Source organism: Melozone crissalis, unplaced genomic scaffold (assembly GCF_028551555.1).
Source record: "Melozone crissalis strain CALT ecotype California unplaced genomic scaffold, PUWL_Pcris_2 ptg000116l_1, whole genome shotgun sequence".
NCBI classification, from domain to species: domain Eukaryota; kingdom Metazoa; phylum Chordata; class Aves; order Passeriformes; family Passerellidae; genus Melozone; species Melozone crissalis.
The window spans coordinates 1,011,278-1,018,783 of record NW_026535893.1 but is presented as its reverse complement, the minus strand read 5'-3'; the positions used below and the strand labels follow the sequence as shown (position 1 = coordinate 1,018,783).

General features: G+C 51.5%; 1 pseudogene; it reads left to right on the top strand.

Annotated features, from left to right (window-relative positions):
* Window positions 1–858: 858 nt before the first annotated feature.
* Window positions 859–6,379, top strand: LOC128948227 (cell division cycle protein 20 homolog; annotated as a pseudogene).
* Window positions 6,380–7,506: the final 1,127 nt, after the last annotated feature.

The following is a 7,506-nucleotide window of genomic DNA, read 5'->3' as shown; positions in this document are numbered from 1 at the left end:
CCACAGCTCTGGGGGAAACCGAGAATGTCCTGCCCGCATCCACCGTGCTGCCAGCTCAGCAGTGCAGCACAGCAGGGGCTGACGCTGCCAATTGCTCCCACAGGTGCAGCAGCTGGAACCACAGCACATGTTCCTGATGCCCAGAAGGGCCTTGGAAGGGTTTTCTGTCAGGGAACAGGCTGCTGGCTGGGGTTCCTGGCAGGCCTGCTGTTTTGGACCTTATCTTCATCTTATGCTCTGTTGGAATTTGGACTTGCTGGAAGAGAAAAGGGTGAGTGTTTAGTTCACCTTTCCCTCAAAGAGCTTCTTTTGAAAGTCTACTGTACATAGGAAACATTCCCAGTGAGGCTGCAGTGTAGGTGTGGCTAGTCCATGATTGTCCAAAGAACTCTGCTGAGGGTTCTGCTGCTGCCCAGAGCTTTCATTGGCCTCCTAATTGCTGGGCCTTGTCCTGGGGGGCCCGCTGGGGCTGCAGCCAGCGCTGGCTCCTACTGAGGCTGCCTGGCCAAGAGCAGCCCCAGGGGCACAAGGCAGAGGCAAAGCACAGTGGGGAGGAGCAAGAGCAGGGACAAGATTGCCCTTGAAAGGCAGGGGACGGGAGAATGTCGCTTATCCGAGAGAGCCCCAAAGAGCGGCTGGAAGGGGTGCCGGCTGATCAAGGACCCCTGAGGAGTGGAGGGAGGGCGTATCGGCTGATGGAGTGTCCCGAGGAGCGGTTGGGGAGAGTGAGGGGTGTCCGTAATGGGGAGGAGCGGCCGGAGCGCTTGCACGGTCCGGTGGTGGGGATGCCGGCGGGGCCTGTCGGAGTAGGCTCAGCCCGGCTGGTGGGCACGGCCAACGCCACCCGCCCACAGGACCATGGCGCAGTTCCTGTTCGAGGCGGACCTGCGCAGGCTGCTGAAGCTGGACACGCTGATCCCGAATGCGCCGCCTGCTCGATGGCAGTGCAAGGCCAAGGAGAGCGGCCCCAGGCCCAGCCCCGTCAGTGTGTCGCCCATGAAGCCAGCCAATCGCTCCCACAACTCCAGCAAGACGCCGTCCAAGACACCCGGTGAGCGCCGGCCACCAGCGGCAAAGGTTGAGTGCGGGAGCCTCGCCCTGGCTGCTTGTCTGTAGCCATGGGGCTCTGGGCTCCCTGCCACGCTGCCCTACCGGCTGCTGCTCAGGCAGGAGGAAGTGGGCTGTGCTCCTGACAGCCACCCACCTCCTTGCCAGCATAAGGGGCAGAGCTCTGAGCACTGGGGCTGGCGAGCTGCTGTTCGCCCAGCTGAGCCTTGCTGGCACAGCTGTATGCTAGGACGAGTGTGGGCAGGACTGTCAGCTGACAGCTTTACATCTTGTGAGCATTTTTGTATCTTCCCCTTATCTCTGGACTCTGGAATTGTTGCACTAGACCCAAGGAGTTGCACCACACAGTCCCTAACCAACTTGGTGGCAGGGAGGAAAATGTAAGTTAGTTGTGACTGGGTGGCATGAGACCTCAGAGTCCTACTTGTCTGGTGGGTGTGATGTGGAAGAGTGTTGGGTTTGCTCCCGTGAAAGCTCTAATACAGGCTGTTAAATAGCTGTAAGACAATATTTTCATATGTGAATGCAGGTAAATCTGGATCCAGAATTCAAAGCACCCCGACAAAGCCTGTGGGGGATCGCTACATTCCCAAACACAGCACTATGCAGATGGAGATGGCAAATTTCCTCCTAAGCAAAGAGAATGACCCTGATGAGGATTCCCCTACCAAGAAGGTGAGCATGTTGCTAAATTACAATTACTTCAACAACCGCTACTCCTTCCTGCCCCTTTACAGAGCAGTAAACTATAGGTTCTATCAAGTGGGCACGTGGGACTGACAAGTCCCAGCCATCACTACTTGCAGCTCTGGGCTTCAGGATCCTAGGATGAGATTGAAGCTGTAGAGACTCCCATGCACTCTAAGCCCATGCTGCTTCTGGTAGCAAAATTTAGCTTTTGACTAATGAGGCTTTAAAATGTAGCAGGCAACAAAAATACAAAGCTGTAAGCCTATGCAAAGTGAAACTGCTGGTGGTAGCTATTCTAGGACAATGTCTCCACAGGGAACACTTGTGGAATGTTTTACACTGTGTTTTGAAATCTGTTTATGAAGCATTTGGTCGCTTTGTGGCTGTGGCTTTTCCCACTGGCAATGACACTGAATTTGCCATTGTTTGAAAATGTGAGCAGGACGATGTATGAAAGTCTGAGGGAAAACTGCTTTGACCTGCCTCTGTGTGACTGACCCTTGCAGCACAGTCAAACATCTTCAGATTCTAGGAGAAGGGGACTTAGATGTCTATTTAAATTGCAGTGTGGGAATTGTTTTAAATGCATTGCACTGAGGGTGATTTGTCTCTGTAGGAGCAACAGAAAGCCTGGGCAGTGAATCTGAATGGTTTTGATGTAGAAGAGGCAAAGATCCTCCACCTCAGTGGAAATCCAGAGAATGCTCCAGAAGGTATGATGCAGGGTCTGTGTGAGCTGAATCAGCAGCAGAGATCAGGTCAGGGGAACAGCAACACAGAGGCTCTCTGCGTGGTCACAGGAGAAATCAACTGGTTTCTGAGAGCTGTACAGGCTGGAGTCTCCTTTCTTAGGGTTCCTGAGGTCGAGGGAGGGCATAACAGTTACAGTGAATTTATTTAGGAGAGTTGCTATGACTGCCAGTTGGTCACCTGTTACAGGGCTTGCAAGGGTCTTCAGGGTGGAGAGAGAGATGAGAATCTTGACCTCATGTTCAGAAGGCTTGATTTATTATTTTATGATATATATTACATTATTACTATACTAAAAGAAATAGAAGGAAAGTTCTCAGAAGCTAGCTAACCTAAGAATAGAAAAAGAATGAATAAACAAAGTTCTGTGTCTCAACAGAGAGTGAGACCCAGCTCTGCTGTGAGTGGTCAGTAAATCCCAACATTCACCCAAGACCAATCACGCATCCACCTGTTGCATTCCACAGCAGCAGATAACCATTGTTTACATTTTGTTGCTGAGGCCACAGCTTCTCAGAAGGGAGAAAAATCCTAAAGAAAGGATTTTTATGAAAAGATGTCAGTGACAGTCACCTGTACTGCAGGTTCCAAACCTTCATGACGTCTGTAAGAGCATCAAACTCTCTGCTGTGCACTTTCTAGCCTAAACTGCAACTAAATATAATGGCATTCAAAAACCCAAGTGTTTGTTAAATTTGTTTCCATGAATGAGGAAATTGTAGCTCACCCCTGCTCAGCAGTTCATTCTGCCAGTGATTTTAGTGCACTGCAGGCTTGTGAGTGTTTCTCTTAGGACTTTATTTTCACTCCAAGGGATTCCTAGTTGGGTGAGCAGCACTCAGCTGGGAGGAAACTAACTCGGTTAACAAACCTGTTCCCTTGCACACAGACTATCAGAATAACCTGAAAGTGCTCTACAGTCAGAAAATGGCACTTGGATCCAGCAGGAAGAATAGCAGATATATTCCCTCAAAGCCAGACCGGGTCTTGGATGCACCAGCGATCTGCAACAACTACTGTAAGTAGGCTACAGAGTTGAGTGCTGGGCATCCAGAACATTCTGCACTGGATTGCTGTTCCTAGGACAGTGTAACTGGGCTGTCTGTATTATTTTGTGTACCCAGGCTAGCACAGACCACTTCTGGAGTGTCCCTGTGTGGCCTTACAGGGACAGTGGTCTAGGGCACTGTGCAGATGCCTTGGAGCAGGGTACCTGGCCCCAGCAGCTGGGCACAGTGACACTCAGAAAGCTGCCCCTCACCTGTACGTGTGTGTGTGCACATGTGCACCCATACCTGCTGCATCAGCACGGGTGAAGGGCATGCTCTCTAGCCAAGGATGGCGTGACCTGCATTGCTCTTTCAAATTGTAGATCTGAATCTCATAGACTGGAGCTCCCAGAACTTCCTGGCAGTGGCTCTGGACGACACTGTTGATCTGTGGAATTACAGTACTAGGGGGATTATCCCCCTGCTGCAGATGGAGCATCCAGATGTTTACATTTCCTCTGCGTCATTGATTAAAGATGGAGACTACCTTGCTGTTGGCACAAGTAGTGCTGAGGTTCAGGTGAATGCAGGACTAAAACTAGAGGTGTTTTCTAGGGATTGACAGAACTGTGGGGCCTGGGGACAAAACCTTGGCTGGCAGAGGAAGGATGCCATGCACCTGACTTGTCTTCCCTGGTGTGGGGTGGAACTGCCCAGTGTGCAAGGCAGGGTTTGGTTTGGGGGTTTTCTGATAAGCAGCGTTACCTTCTGTGCTATAGTCATGAGATACACGTTTTCTCTGTTCCCTTACTCAGAAAGCTGAATGCCAGAGCCTGTGCAGTGAGGTTCCTAGGGCATAGAAAGAGGATTGGGTTTCTTCTGAAGAACTTTTTGCTTTGCCTCTCCAGCTATTGTTGCATTTATATTGTTGTACATCATATTTCTAGGGTCTCATACCTTCTGGGTGGTTTTCTCACAGCAGCTCTTCACAGCAGTGTTGCTGTTGCCTCTCAGTCAGGGCTCCTCTCCAGCTCTCCCTGAATGCCCCACTCCCTTTTATCCCAGCTACCTCCATGGGCTACAGCTGCTACCCAATCAAGGACATTGCAGCTGCAGCCCATTTACAATAACTAGAATCAGGGCAGGGTCACTTATACAATACAGAGATCTTTTACTGCAATACATATATTTACTAAGGCCCCTATAAGCTATGGGACATTGAGCAGCAGAAAAGTCTCTGAACCATGACCAGGCATTGTGGCTATGTGGGAACCCTCAGCTGGAGCAGATGCATCCTCTCCAGGTAAAGCAGTGGGTCAAGGGCAGTTTCCAGTTGTTGCAAACTCCTATCCCTCAATCTACGTGTGGCATGGGTTGGGGATGGCAGAGAGAAGTTTGTCCTGGCTTGGGATTCTTACTCAGCCTTATCTGTTGGGGCTGTGAGGAGAAGGCCTCTTTCCTGTATTGCAATTTGCGCTGAAGTTGTAAAGAGCTTGTGTGGGTGTTTCACTCACACCAACAGACCTGTGTTACTGGTAACACTGGTTGAAACCCAGTGGCAGGTATAGCAGTCTTGCAACAACAAAAATGGATTTGGGTGAAAATGTGCACCCTGACCCTGCAAGCCTTCTCTTCTCTCTGCAGTGGTGCACGGACTGGGCACATCCATCACCACGATATCCGAGTGGCTGAGCATCACGTGGCCACCCTTGCTGGCCACACACACGAGGTGTGCGGACTCAAATGGTCTCTGGATGGCCGCTACCTGGCCAGTGGTGGCAATGAGAGTCTGGCGAATGTCTGGCCATGCACCCAGTTTGGGGATGGAGACTTTGCTCCTCTACAGACCTTCACTCAGCACCAGGGTGCTGTCAAGGTGAGCACAGAGCTGCCACGGGCGGGTATGTGTGTGCAAGGCAGGTATGCAGCACTGGCTGGGTGCAGGTTGCCTCTTGTATGTTTTAAAATGAACTCTCCTCTCTCAGGCCTGGTGTGGTGCCCATGGCAGATGAATGTTCTAGCCACTGGAGGTGGCACTAATGACAGACATATCTGCATCTGGAACGTGTGTTCTGGCACCCGCCTCAGTGCTTTTGCTGTTGATACCCGTTCCCAGGTGAGAGATGAACATCAGCTTGGAGACAAACACCTTCTGGCAGCACACCTACACAGAGCTGCTGGCTCCTCAGGCCCAGAGGCGCGGGGAAGGAGGGGGACCATGCTCGCCTCCGAGTGGTGAGCATCAGCACAAGGACCTCGTCTCACCTGTGTTACTGCATCTTTGCAGGTCTCTTCTATCCTATGGTCCACAACCTACAAGGAGCTCATTTCAGGCCATGGCTTTGCACAGAATCAGCTGGTTATATGGAAGTATCCAAGAATGAACAAGGTTGCAGAGCTGCAAGGTAGGTGGACAGGGTCTGGGTGGGGGGGGCTGTTAGAGGTTGAAGACAGCTGCACTCCTTGGTTTGAGCCTGCAGCATCACTGATACAGGACAGTATCCGGGGCCATGCTGCTAGGAGTAAAGCATGCCCATGGGGCTGTGGAAGAGATACCATTGATCCAAGTGTATGCTTGGGGTCTGAAATCATGCTGCCACAGCCACTGGGGAGACAGCTATGCAAGCTGGCAGGGCTCATGGGAGCATACAGCAGTAAATGTGCATGTGCTGATCAGCTCAGCCCTGATTTCACATTCCTTCTCCTCCTCAGCTCATACTGATAGAATCTTGAACCTGACCATGAGCCCTGATGGTACAGCAGTGGCCTCAGCAGCTGCTGATGAAACAGTGCAGGTCTGGAGCTGTTTTGAGATGGATCCCATAAAGAAGAAGGAGAAACAGAAGGCGAAAAGCGGTATTCTTCACCAGAGCACCCGCTGAGAGCACGGGATTGTTGTGGGGAGGGGGATATTTGGTTTTTCACACTGTACAGTATTTTAAATGTTAATGAACTGCTTGACTTTTTCTTAATGGAGTCTGATGGAAGAAAAAGCCATGGCTCCTAAACCCAAGTCCTCCCTGAGGCTGGGGATCTGGGCAAGGAGTGGAGACCTAGGTCTTAAGGGCCAGTTTAGAGGCCCCTGAGCTTAGCACAGCCTAGCAGAAGGACGCTGTGCAAGGCCTGTACTTCTGTTTCTGTCCCAGCTAAGATAGATATGTCACCTGCCCCATCTAGATGCTGACTACAAGAACAGCAGCTCCACCACAGGCTCAACTGAAAGCCCAGCATGGCTGTGGCCTCAGTTTGTGTTGTCCTGGCCTGTCTCACAAGCCCAGGGACACCTTCCTATGGCTCTGCAGGCAGATCTCAGTTTGTCTTGTTAGCTACAGGCAGCCATCACTGCCTGCCTATGGTGCTGGAGTAGAATAGCTGTTGGAAAAAAAAGGAGGGAGGGAAATATAGAGCAACAGCTGTAATCACCCCAAAGGCTGGAAAGGGGCTGGCTCTGGCATAAAGCCTGATGCAAAACAAAAGGTTCGCTCACACTGCCACGCCCAGCCTTGATGTCATGTGAGAGCCACACAAAACACCACCAACCCTGTGCTCAGCCTTTGGTCAGGTATTCTTCCAACAACTCTGATCTCCCTTCCCCTCCTGCTGACAGGAGGCCCTGGTGCCTCACTGAGGCTTCATGCAGGGGCAGGCACCAGGGCTCAGCTGACATTTATTGGAGCTTGACTCCCCTACACTTGGAAAAATGCCTTTTTTCCAGGCTGAACTGTGCTGGAGCAAGTTGCAGGAAATATATTTGAGCCCTCACCTGACCAACAACCAGCTCAGCCATGCTGCTTTGCACGGTGGAGCCGCAGTGTCTGAGGTTGTGGGGCTGCACCAGACCCATCAAGCCTGTCCTTCAGCTGCACCAGCATTGCCAGGGGCTGCTGGGGACACTGCACAGCTGATGAGCACCTTGGCCTGTACAAAGCAGCTCCACCAGGCCTGTGCCTCCCATCAGCCCTCAGTGATTTCCTGAGGGTGGATTATTTACTGTTTTCACTTTTCCCTC